Here is a 13,822-nt window from a genome sequence, read left to right as displayed (position 1 = left end):
GTCGCCTGTGGAGAACACACACACACACACACACACACACACACACACACACACACACACACACACACACACACACACACACACACACACACACACACACACACACACACACACACAATCTTTTTTAATAAAAACATTTTTGGGGATTTTTCATAGATGCTGTATCTTTATAATCTTTACAATTTTTACCCTTCCTCTCTGGAGGGGCGTCCATCTTTAAGGTCAGGTGGGTGATCCATAGACCGGTCACTCTTCATGGAGACACAGCTGGGTCCAGGGCAGTCTGCTCTCTCCTGCTGGACTCTTCTAGAAAAACAAGAACAAGGATTAAAGGATGTCTGAGAGATGTCGTAGTTTCATAATCTTTGACAAATCCTTACCCTTCCTCTCTGGAGGGGCGTCCATCTTTAAGGTCAGGAGGGTGAGCCATAGACCAGTCACTCTTCATGGAGACACAGCTGGGTCCAGGGGAGTCTGCTCTCTCCTGCTGCTCTGGGCTTCAACACACACACAGCTTTTACTCAGACTAATGATGGAGTCATGATATCGCTGCTGAGCTCTGAGATTGACAACAGGCACAGACAGAGAGAGATCCTCTTCTTACCTCTTAGCTTTGCTCTGGCGGCCATGTTGCCCAGACGGAATGGTTTTAGAGGCAGGACCCCCCTCCGCTCTCTCCTCATCCATAGTAGACTGGAGACCTGGACACAAACACAACTACATATTGAACGTGAAATAACTGTAGTGAAGACTTCCTATCCTCCTCCTGTCTCACATACACAAACTATCACTCCCTCAGTCTAGACTCTAGACATAGTGTGATAGAGTGTGTTAGAAGCATATTTATAGAGTGTTTGTCTGATCTAGAAGACAGAGAGAGTGTTAGAGTGTGTATCTCTCTAGACTTGAGTCTAGAGCTACACACTCCAACACTCCCTCTATCTAGATCACACACTCTATCACTCTCTCTGTCTAGAGCTACATCACTCCCTCTGTCTTCTAGATCACACACACTTACACACTATGCTTCTACTGCGTTCATTTAATTATGGACAATTATTTATTTCCCTTTAGACCCACAGTTAAAACCATCATTAACCAATGTTACCATGTAACATAATTCACACATTCATGCCAACAGGCCACATATGCCCCTGCCCATTAACTTTGAGTAATTGACTGATGCAAATAACGATAATCATGATAATTGCAATAATATTAATGACAATAATATTCATAAAACAATTATTATTATTAATAATATTATCATTATCATTATAATAACTAGGGCGACCAAAACTGGACCTAATTTGATTATAACTATGTTAAATTATAATTGATTGTTACAATAATATAATACATGTTATATCCTATATACTACATTATTTATATCCTGTTATATTATATTGAAGGCAAGTAATCTAATGTGCCTGCCTGACTATTGATTCATTACCGCTCCCTCTTACTATCTCCCAAAGGGTATATTTGTACTGAGTTGTATGTTTACTTTGTGTGTAGCTATGCAGCTTCTGTTTACCCCCCCAACCTCTTGTTCACAAACCATCTAGAAAGTTCCATGTGGAGCAATAAAGAAGACTACAATTAGAATATGGGTCGGTGTTATAAGCATACAATATAAGTATGAGAAAAATAATAATAAACAAATATTTATGTTTGGAGCTATCTAAAAACACTGAGCCAAAAAATATTACGTGAACATAAGGCCATAATAATAATAATAATACATTTGATTTATAACGCACATTACATAAACTTAATGACCTCAAAGTGCTAAAGATTGAGACTCTCTGTGTGAACTCATGCGGGAGGGAATTTAACTTGACCGAAGATGGGATCAGGATGTTAATAGAGGTGCATAAGAGGCCTTGTTACTGTGACTTCTTTGAATGTTTTGGATCTTTAATCTTTGTGTATTTGGTTAACATGATGTCATGTTATGTCAACATAATTCACACATTCATACCAACAGGCCACATATGCCCTTGCCCATTAAAAGAGGCTTCTTTCCCACGCTAAGGAGGGATCCGGAGCCTAGGGAGGCGTCCAGCTCATACAGGAGGCCATTCATCATTTGTCAATTCTAGAGACACGAGCGGTCAAGATGATCGAGAGACCCAGACGCTCAAGGCCACAAGAACAAGTGTAATTCCCGCACATAGCCACAAACCAAGTTGCAACACATAGCCGCAAGGGACAGCATATAGACACATACGGGTATCCCGGGGGGCGGGAGTTCAGCACCATGCTTAGCCAATCAGAGCACATAACTTAGTCCACGCCTGCCCAGTAGATAAGTCAGAACACATAGCCCAGGGGTCTCATTTATAAAACTGTGCGTGGGATCGTTACGCAACATGCCCACTGCACCGTCAGTCAACGGACGTGGGAAGGCGTGGCTGACGGATGGGGGTGTGGTCTTTGCAGAGGCATCCGTCAGCCAATCAAATCGCTTCGCCGGGTTCTTCCCGCTTCTTCCTGCTTGTTGCGATGCAAGATGACCCGCTTTCCCGCTTTCCAGTATCGTCAGAGCCCGAGTCGCGTCACAGTGCTTAAATTTGCATACGCGATCTGATTGGATGACGGATCCGTCGCTGCCGAAAACATTTTTTAACTTTTTGACGGAGCCAAAGGCTCCAACGGAACGGACGGATCCACAATGCATTGCGCGTCCGTCCCCATTCAAAGTCAATGGGGATCAGTCAACGGACGGAGGTAGTGGGCACGAGGCGTTACTAAAAGTGTACGTACGCCCAAAAACTATGCCTGATCATGAAAAGCATCAAGAGTAACGGACAACGATTGTGATGAATGTGGCTTGGTTTTCCACACTTGGGATTTAATTGACATTTGATTATGTGTTTACAGTGTCACATAAAAATATTATGTTACAGATGCTTTATTCCATGCAGTCGCGCCGTCAGTGGACAGTATAGTGACGGGATTAAATGTAGAGAATTTTTTTTTATTTATATTCTCTGGAGTTATAGCCTAACTGAGGAATAACGCAGTTGACTTAAATTATTCTGATTAGGATTTAACGCATGATACAGGTTGAAATTAAATTTATGAAGGGCGATGATGAGACATAATCGTTCTTCTCACTCTAGAATTCTTCGGTCTGACTTCAGTTCGACAGGCTGCTCCTCCCCAGATGCCGCACCAACAGACTAATGAACTCCTTTGTCCATCGTGCCATCACACTCCACAACTCTGCACTTGGAGGGAGGGGCAGCAGGAGGAGTACAGTACAGTGGATATAGGGAAATAGAAATAGGATACTGATCGAGCTTGCATCTATTTATTTATTTATTGCTACTCACTCCATTATTAACACAAATAAGATATAATAATTGCTGCTAACATCTGCTGCTGCTTCTTCTTTTTAAAATGTATTCATTTATTCATACAATGTCTTGTTGCATTTTAGCTTGTTTTTCTTGCTTGTTTATGTGTCTTGTCTGTACTACCGCTGCTGGAATTTAGAATTTCCCTGAAGGAGCATTCCCAAGGGATCAAGTGTCTGTCTGTCTGTCTGTCTGTCTGTCTGTCTGTCTGTCTGTCTGTCTGTCTGTCTCACCACCACACCATCTGTGTCGCCAATTCTCCTTTTCCTCCAAACCATGCGTACGCATGGGTCAGAATTTGCTTAGGGCTGCGCACATTTTCCCGTGAAGTAGTTTTTTTATAGATCACAACAACCTTAGCGTGGAAAGTCACGTACGCCAATTTCAGCCCCGTTTTGTGCGTACGCAACGGTTATAAATGAGACCCCAGGGGGCTAGAACGCTCCACGTGTGCCCATACAATTCCTCTCCTTTGCTTCATAGAGACTAGTTCAAAACTTTACCAAATAAAGTGAGTTAAAGCGATCCTGACTCGGCAAACTTTTTCCAAAAGAACACGGCAAGAGCTACACACTCCAACACTCCCTCTGTCTAGATCACACACACTCTATCACTCTCTGTCTAGAGCTACACACTAAATCACTCTGTCTTCTAGAACACACACACACACACACACACACACACACACACACACACGTTCATTTAATTATGGACTATTATTTATTTCCCTTTAGATCCGACAGTTATAAACTGTCGGATCAATTATAACCAATTATTATAACCAATGCAACCAATACAACTCCACAATAAAAGTCCACAACCTACCAAGGTGACCTCCTACAGAATAAAAGTCCACAATACAACCGCGGTGAAGTTAGTTTTAGGTTGGATATTCGACGGATATTCAGTCCAGTTCCAGCCGCGACTTCACGGAGATTTGCCCGGCAATAGCTGCAGGAGAACGGTTAGCACACCTCGCAGAGCCTCGCGGTGAATCGCTGGAAACTGATTTAGGGACCGTCAATAAATTACTTCACGTAAATATATCAATGCAAAATACTTGCAGTTTTTTCAATAGCTTCCATGCCATGTGACCCAGTGACTCCAAACCAGTATCCAATTGTAGAAATAAACCCTAAGAATAGGACACACCACTTTGTATTGTATTTTAGTGCTTTCTCTATTTTATATGAATATTAATATGCAGGAACTATCCTATTTCTTTCAATAGCTTCCATGCCATGTGACCCAGTGACTCCAAACCAGTATCCAATTGTAAAAGTAAACCCTAAGAATAGGACACACCACTCTGTATTGTATTTTAGTGCTTTCTCTATTTTATATTAATATTAATATGCAGGAACTATCATATTTCTTTCAATAACTTCCATGCCATGTGACCCAGTGACTCCAAACCAGTATCTAATTGTAATGGTAAACCCTAAGAATAGGACACACCACTTTGACTTGTATTTTAGGGCTTATATCCCTGGCAAATTTAACTCGGCCGGACATGTCAAAGGAGCGGAGGCAGACAAAGCAGACATTACGACTATTTGACAAAAATTGCGGCCGGAGAAGGGAACACAGTGCGTTCACACCAAACGTGACATTTGTCGCACGTTTGCGTTGTCGCCGAAGTTTCGCCGCGCAACAAATCATAATCTGTCGCTGTGCAAGTTTTGTCGAATTTGTCGCGCCACAACAAGATAACCACCATTGCATGTCTTTACCTTTTGTGGAAGAGGGAGAGATGTCGGAGGACCCGACGTCTATTCATAATATTGTAATGACCACGGAAGAGGCAGTGAATGTATTGATTATTATTGAGATTTATTAGATGGGCCTACCTAATAAACCGTTGGAACATACAAGACCGGAAACCACAGCAACGCCGGTAAACAAACCCTGAGAAGCCCAATCCCTATGAGCTCCCCACGCTACGGCCATCCGGAGGCGCACAGAGCTTTTGGCCGTGATATTATATAAACAATTATATTATATATTATATATAGAGCTCCGGGAGTCTCAAACGGCAACAATCACTTTCTCCTCAATGCTGCAGTTCACCCCGGACTGCACTGCACCGAGTTTGACGGTTGAATGCTGATTGGCTGTTACGTTACACATGTCACTCAGTGGCCACGCTGTTGAACGCTGATTGGCTGTCATCATGCGAAATTTGCGTCAAAGTTTAAATATTTCAACTCGAGCGAATTTGTCGCGCCACAAATCCGTGTGAACGTGCTCGCCTGTGCACGGCGAAAGTGTAGCGCGACAAATCAAATTTGTCGCCGGTTTTCTCTCGCGAAAAATTCGCCCGATACGCATCTCTACGTTCACTTTGTATGGGATCTTGTCGCCCCGTCGCGTGAACGCACAAAAAAGTTAAAAGTAACATTACGTGCCTATTTGTATTCGATGTTCGCGACAGGGGCATTTTATACATCCCGTGGAGAACATCTTGCGATACATCGCATATATTCGATATATCACCCAGCCCTAATTCCTGCATATTAATATTCATATAAAATCGAGGAGGCACTAAAATACCATAAAAAGTGGTGTGTCCTATTCTCAGGGTTTAGTTCTACAATTGGATACTGGTTTGGAGTCACTGGGTCACATGGCATGGAAGCTATTTAAAGAAATATGATAATTCCTGCTTATTAATATTCATATAAAATAGAGAAAGCACTAAAATACCATAAAGAGTGGTGTGTCCTATTCTCAGGGTTTAGTTCTACAATTGGATACTGGTTTGGAGTCCCTGGGTGACATGGCATGGAAGCTATTGAAAGAAATATGATATTGCCTGCTTATTAATATTCATATAAAATAGAGAAAGCACTAAAATACCATAAAAAGTGGTGTGTCCTATTCTCAGGGTTTAGTTCTACAATTGGATACTGGTTTGGAGTCACTAGGTCACATGGCATGGAAGCTATTGAAATAAATATGATAATTCCTGCATATTAATATTCATATAAAATAGAGAAAGCCCTAAAATACCATAAAAAGTTGTGTGTCCTATTCTCAGGGTTTAGTTCTACAATTGGTATTGGTTTAGAGTCACTGGGTTACATGGCATGGAAGCTATTGAAAGAAATATGATAATGCCAGCTTATTAATATTCATATAAAATAGAGAAAGCACTAAAATACCATAAAGATGGGTGTGTCCTATTCTCAGGGTTTAGTTCTACAATTGGATACTGGTTTGGAGTCACTGGCTCACATGGCATGGAAGCTATTGAAAATACTGCAAGTATTTTGTATTGATATATTTACGTGAAGTAATTTATTGACGGTCCCTAAATCAGTTTCCAGCGATTCACCGCGAGGCTCTGCGAGGTGTGCTAACCGTTCTCCTGCAGCTATTGCCGGGCAAATCTCTGTGAAGTCGCGGCTGGAACTGGAGCGGGTAAAAGTTAGCAGCAGGTTGGATATTCGCCGGATATTCAGTTTTGCAATCGGATTAATCCAGCAATCGGCTTAATCGACAAAATTGCACTATGTTACGGGTGTAGCATGTTGAGGACAGTATAAGACAGCGTACTGACAAAAAAATCACACCGAAATTAGTTGTTGCTATCGATATCTGTGCAAGAACAGCGCTGTAATCACGGTCCGGCTGCAATCTGTTTTAGGGACCGTCCACAAATTACACCCCACGGACGACATAGTGACATAGACGTTACCATGGAATTGTTTCAGGAAAGAAATCACCAATAATCAATAAAAACACATATTCTCATTCTGATTGCTGTAGTACTTGCCAGTAGGGGGTCTTTTATTTACTACAGGTCATTATTTGTTGACATTTTGCATTATAGCGAATGAGGATGCAATTAATAGTTTCCAATATTCACCAAAAATCAATAGAAATACATTTTCTCATTCTGATTGCTGTAGTACTTGCCAATGATGGGCTTTTACTTACTACGGGTCAGTATTTGTTCATATTTTACATAATAGTGAAACAGGATGCAATTAATAGTTTTAAATATTCACCAAAACTCAATAAAACTACATTTTTTCATTCTGATTGCTGTAGTACTTGCCAATGGTTGGCTTTTACTTACTACGGGTCATTATTTGTTGAAATTTTGCATTATAGAGATTGAGGATGCAATTAATAGTTTCAAATATTCACCAAAAATCAATAAAACTACATTTTTTCATTCTGATTGCTGTGGTACTTGCCAATGGTTGGCTTTTACTTACTACGGGTCATTATTTGTTGACATTTTGCATTATAGCGAATGAGGATGCAATTAATAGTTTCAAATATTCACCAAAAATCAATGTAAATACATTTTCGCATTCTGATTGCTGTAGTACTTGCCAATGGTGGGCTTTTACTTACTACGGGTCATTATTTGTTGAAGTTTTGCATTATAGCGAATGAGGATGCAATCAATGTTTTCAAATATTCACCAAAAATCAATGTAAATACATTTTCGCATTCTGATTGCTGTAGTACTTGCCAATGGTGGGCTTTTACCTACTACGGGTCAGTATTTGTTCATATTTTACATAATAGTGAAACAGGATGCAATTAAAAGTTTCAAATATTCACCAAAAATCTATGGAAATACGTTTTCGCATTCTGATTGCTGTAGTACTTGCCAATGGTGGGCTTTTACTTACTACGGGTCATTATTTGTTGAAATTTTGCATTATAGCGAATGAGGATGCAATTAAAAGTTTCAAATATTCACCAAAAATCAATGGAAATACGTTTTCGTATTCTGATTGCTGTAGTACTTGCCAATGGTGGGCTTTTACTTACTACGGGTCATTATTTGTTGAAATTTTGCATTATAGCGAATGAGGATGCCAGTAATAGTTTCAAATATTCACCAAAAATCAATAAAACTACATTTTTTCATTCTGATTGCTGTAGTACTTGCCAATGGTGGGCTTTTACTTACTACGGGTCAGTATTTGTTCATATTTTACATAATAGTGAAACAGGATGCAATTAATAGTTTTAAATATTCACCAAAAATCAATAAAACTACATTTTTTCATTCTGATTGCTGTAGTACTTGCCAATGGTTGGCTTTTACTTACTACGGGTAATTATTTGTTGACATTTTGCATTATAGCGAATGAGGATGCCATTAATAGTTTCAAATATTCACCAAAAATCAATGGAAATACATTTTCGCATTCTGATTGCTGTAGTACTTGCCGATGGTTGGCTTTTACTTACTACGGGTCATTATTTGTTGAAATTTTGCATTATAGCGAATGAGGATGCAATTGATAGTTTCAAATATTCACCAAAAATCAATGGAAATACGTTTTCGCATTCTGATTGCTGTAGTACTTGCCAATGGTTGTCTTTTACTTACTACGGGTCATTATTTGTTGAAATTTTGCATTATAGCGAATGAGGATGCAATTAATAGTTTCCAATATTCACCAAAAATCAATAGAAATACATTTTCTCATTCTGATTGCTGTAGTACTTGCCAATGATGGGCTTTTACTTACTACGGGTCAGTATTTGTTCATATTTTACATAATAGTGAAACAGGATGCAATTAATAGTTTTAAATATTCACCAAAACTCAATAAAACTACATTTTTTCATTCTGATTGCTGTAGTACTTGCCAATGGTTGGCTTTTACTTACTACGGGTCATTATTTGTTGAAATTTTGCATTATAGAGATTGAGGATGCAATTAATAGTTTCAAATATTCACCAAAAATCAATAAAACTACATTTTTTCATTCTGATTGCTGTGGTACTTGCCAATGGTTGGCTTTTACTTACTACGGGTCATTATTTGTTGACATTTTGCATTATAGCGAATGAGGATGCAATTAATAGTTTCAAATATTCACCAAAAATCAATGTAAATACATTTTCGCATTCTGATTGCTGTAGTACTTGCCAATGGTGGGCTTTTACTTACTACGGGTCATTATTTGTTGAAGTTTTGCATTATAGCGAATGAGGATGCAATCAATGTTTTCAAATATTCACCAAAAATCAATGTAAATACATTTTCGCATTCTGATTGCTGTAGTACTTGCCAATGGTGGGCTTTTACCTACTACGGGTCAGTATTTGTTCATATTTTACATAATAGTGAAACAGGATGCAATTAAAAGTTTCAAATATTCACCAAAAATCTATGGAAATACGTTTTCGCATTCTGATTGCTGTAGTACTTGCCAATGGTGGGCTTTTACTTACTACGGGTCATTATTTGTTGAAATTTTGCATTATAGCGAATGAGGATGCAATTAAAAGTTTCAAATATTCACCAAAAATCAATGGAAATACGTTTTCGTATTCTGATTGCTGTAGTACTTGCCAATGGTGGGCTTTTACTTACTACGGGTCATTATTTGTTGAAATTTTGCATTATAGCGAATGAGGATGCCAGTAATAGTTTCAAATATTCACCAAAAATCAATAAAACTACATTTTTTCATTCTGATTGCTGTAGTACTTGCCAATGGTGGGCTTTTACTTACTACGGGTCAGTATTTGTTCATATTTTACATAATAGTGAAACAGGATGCAATTAATAGTTTTAAATATTCACCAAAAATCAATAAAACTACATTTTTTCATTCTGATTGCTGTAGTACTTGCCAATGGTTGGCTTTTACTTACTACGGGTAATTATTTGTTGACATTTTGCATTATAGCGAATGAGGATGCCATTAATAGTTTCAAATATTCACCAAAAATCAATGGAAATACATTTTCGCATTCTGATTGCTGTAGTACTTGCCGATGGTTGGCTTTTACTTACTACGGGTCATTATTTGTTGAAATTTTGCATTATAGCGAATGAGGATGCAATTGATAGTTTCAAATATTCACCAAAAATCAATGGAAATACGTTTTCGCATTCTGATTGCTGTAGTACTTGCCAATGGTTGTCTTTTACTTACTACGGGTCATTATTTGTTGAAATTTTGCATTATAGCGAATGAGGATGTAATTAATAGTTTCAAATATTCCCCAAAAATCAATAAAACTACATTTTTTCATTCTGATTGCTGTAGTACTTTCCAATGGTGGGCTTTTACTTGCTACGGGTCATTATTTGTTGAAATTTTGCATTATAGCGAATGAGGATGCAATTAATAGTTTCAAATATTCACCAAAAATCAATAAAACTATTTTTTTTCATTCTGATTGCTGTAGTACTTGCCAATGGTTGGCTTTTACTTTGACTTTATTTGAAACTATTAATTACCTCCTCATTCGCTATAATGCAAAATTTCAACAAATAATGACCCGTAGTAAGTAACAGCCAACCATTGGCAAGTAATACAGCAATCAGAATGAAAAAAATTAGTTTTATTGATTTTTGGTGAATATTTGAAACTATTAATTGCATCCTCAATCGCTATAATGCAAAATCTCAACAAATAATGACCCGTAGTAAGTAACAGCCAACCATTGGCAAGTAATACAGCAATCAGAATGAAAAAATGTACTTTTATTGATTTTTGGTGAATATTTTAGCTATTAATTTCATCCTGTTCCACTATTATGCAAAATATCAACACATAATGACCCGTAGTAAGTAAAAGCCCCCCATTGGCAAGTACTACAGCAATCAGAATGAGAAAATATGTTTCAAGTGATTTGTGGTGATTTCTTTCCTGAAACAATTCCATGGAAAAGTTTCTGCCACCAGTCTGTGGGGTGTAATTTGTAGACGGTCCCTAAAACTGACAGCAGCCAGGACGTTGATTTAAGAGCTTTTCTCGCACAGATATCAATAGGAGCAACATGTCACTGTGATTTTTGTTGATACGGTGTCCTATGCTGTCCTCAACAAACTACAGCCGTAATGAAATGCAATTGGGTTGATAAAGCTGATTGCGGGGTAAATGAAAACCGAATATCCAGCGAATATCGAACCTGCGGCTGACTTTTACCCGCTTGGAACTGGACTGAATATCCGTCGAATATCCAACCTAAAACTAAATTCACCGCGGTCACAATACAAACAAACAGTTCTGTCCGGTTCTCTTTCCAGAGAATCCGTATATAAACGCGCTCAACATGTTAAAACTAGTTATTGATGTTCTGACCCATACTCCTTCATTTAAATCAGCGCCTCTTTTACACCACAAACCTGGAAACACTGAACTTGGACTGAAAACAAATCAATTTCGTAAGAATACATGTATACAGTAAGAATACAACACCAGTCATCTGAAGAAAACATGTATTCAGGAAACGGTTTGCCTACCTTATCTTCTCCGTGATGAAACGTGTGCTTTCCGTGTAGTGTGGAAATATAGAACCACAAAAGCAAGGAAAGCAGGGAATAAAGAGATTTAGGTGTTCAGCAAAATCACAGAGAAGTGTTTATAAACGAGTCAGAACATTAACACGGTTCTAAAGGTTCTGAGAGTAAAGATTGAGCTGCTTGGCTCCTCGGTGCAGACAGAAGAGCTTTGAACAACAACTGCGTCACATCACAACTAGGCTAGTGTTGTCTCGTTCGGGTCTGTTCCCTCCCGTTTCCAGTGGAACAACTGTGGGGACTGCCAAGAGGGGAGTCCGTTTATAAAAGAGCAGATCAACTCGCTTAGGCAATGACGTTCACCAAGCCCTTCCTCTGGAGCAACCGCTGCCGTGTGAAGAAGAGCCGATGGAGGAGATCGCAGGTTCTGTGGTGATGACAGAACATGATTACGGTTCTGCTCCTAAACCAGAGGGGTATTCCACAAAGCCGGGGTCCGTTTCAGAAAGCAGGTTTAGTGAAAACTCGGACTTAGTTAAACCCGAGATGAGGGAAACTCTTTCAGTTTCACAAAGCCAGATCAGCTTTACTCTGAGTCAGTTACCCTGGCAACATACTCCGTGAACCTAACCTGCTCGCTGGCAGGTTTTCTTCAACTAACCCTGAGTTTCTCCTGCTCTTAAGCCTGCAGACTGAAAGCAGTGGCAGACATGGCGTGTCCTTTTATTGAAGAGCCAGTTGATGTCGAGGCGCAGATACTCCGCAGAAATCTCCGTCGGGAGAGGGTTATTAGACCCCGATTGGATGTTTTATCATTCCCTGATGAGTACCTGTTTGAGCGTTTCCGTTTCTCTGCATCATCTATAATTTATCTAAACAATATTCTCAGCCCTCACATAGTTCACATGACACAACGTGGACACGCTCTCAGTTCCGAGCAAATTCTTTGTATCGCACTGCGTTTTTTTTGCCAACGGCAGTTTTTTGTATAACGTGGATGATGCAGAGCATGTGTCCAAGGGTTGTTCGAAATGTGACACTTGCACTGAAACGGCTACTATACACGTTTGTAGTGTTCCCAAGTCACAGACCCAGCAGATTTCTCAAAGAAGAGTTCCACAGAATTGCAGGTAACAGTCTAAGCAATAATTTATTCATGTCATAAAGCTTTGACATAAACCTTCTACACTGAGTGCCAGATTTGCCCGTGGTGAGTTTATATATCCAGTATATTGTTACATCCTATGATCAATATTTGGTTTCCTCCTATTGCAACTGAAACAATAAACTGTATCTTGTATTATCATAGGAGAGTTTGATGGTTATCTACTCGGAGACAGAGGGTACCCAGTGATGTTGATAGGTTTTCAATGTAGTGAGTCCCCGGGACCCACAGGTGGCGAGTTGGGTGGGTCCCTGAGAAATTCAATGGGTCCCGACTCCCCAGTTTAAAAAATGTGTTTCTTTTTTATTATTATTCTATTTCTTAAATTAAATTAATAGTGTTAAACTCCTTGATGGTGGTATGATATGGTTAGAGCTGGAGTACTCAACCGTTCATGTTTAACACTAGAAACGCCGGGCCATTTTTACTTACTCCTAGCGCCGCAAGAGGGGTCAAATGACCCCTAAGTCATTTTAATGAGAGGCTGTGCATTTGCACATAATGATCACTAGGTGGCGCCAATGAGCTATTACCGCGCGAGCGCCACATTTGTGTGTGTGTGTGTGTGTGTGTGTCACAAGCCTAGTCCTCACGATTTTGTCATAAATGTACATATATTCAATCAGAAGGATTGCAAAAAAATCCTGTTTGATTTGCTCATTCGACACGAATGAGCACAGCATCGAGCAGTGGAAACGTGGGTTTATTTACTATGAAGTTCGTATTTTTAATTGTTGAAATGAAATCAGCGGTGACGAGCTAGTTGTTTTGGTAGCGGCTAAATTAGCATGTCGCGATACCTTGTACAGGGGATCACATCTGCGCCGAGTACATGCGCAGAGGGTTGAAACAGCGCTTGTCCGATCTGCTCACAAGAAGGTTTCTTTGGCCAGTTACTGTGATTAAACACGAGTTGTTTAATGTTCACAATGTATCGTTTTTCATGGGGAAAATGAGATGCGTCCCCGGGACGCATGGATAGTGAGTTTAGTGCGTCCTTTCAGATTTTAATGCGTCAGGGACGCAGGACGCGTACCTAGCAACATCACTGGGTA

The 13,822-nt window shown here is 39.5% G+C and overlaps 1 long non-coding RNA gene across 1 annotated transcript; it reads right to left on the bottom strand.

The window, feature by feature from the left end:
• Nucleotides 1–77: 77 nt before the first annotated feature.
• LOC115531178 (uncharacterized) lies at nucleotides 78–12,280 on the bottom strand. The gene is made up of 3 exons (XR_003973849.1): nucleotides 11,606–12,280; nucleotides 605–701; nucleotides 78–497 (listed from the first exon to the last, which is right to left on the bottom strand). It is a non-coding gene; the product is annotated as an uncharacterized LOC115531178 (long non-coding RNA).
• Between the last annotated feature and the right edge of the window lie 1,542 nt (nucleotides 12,281–13,822).

This window comes from Gadus morhua, chromosome 18 (genome assembly GCF_902167405.1).
Source record: "Gadus morhua chromosome 18, gadMor3.0, whole genome shotgun sequence".
In the NCBI taxonomy this organism is placed as follows: Eukaryota; Metazoa; Chordata; class Actinopteri; order Gadiformes; family Gadidae; genus Gadus; species Gadus morhua.
Note: the sequence above shows the minus strand (reverse complement) of the source record. Positions and strands in the feature narration are given on the sequence as shown.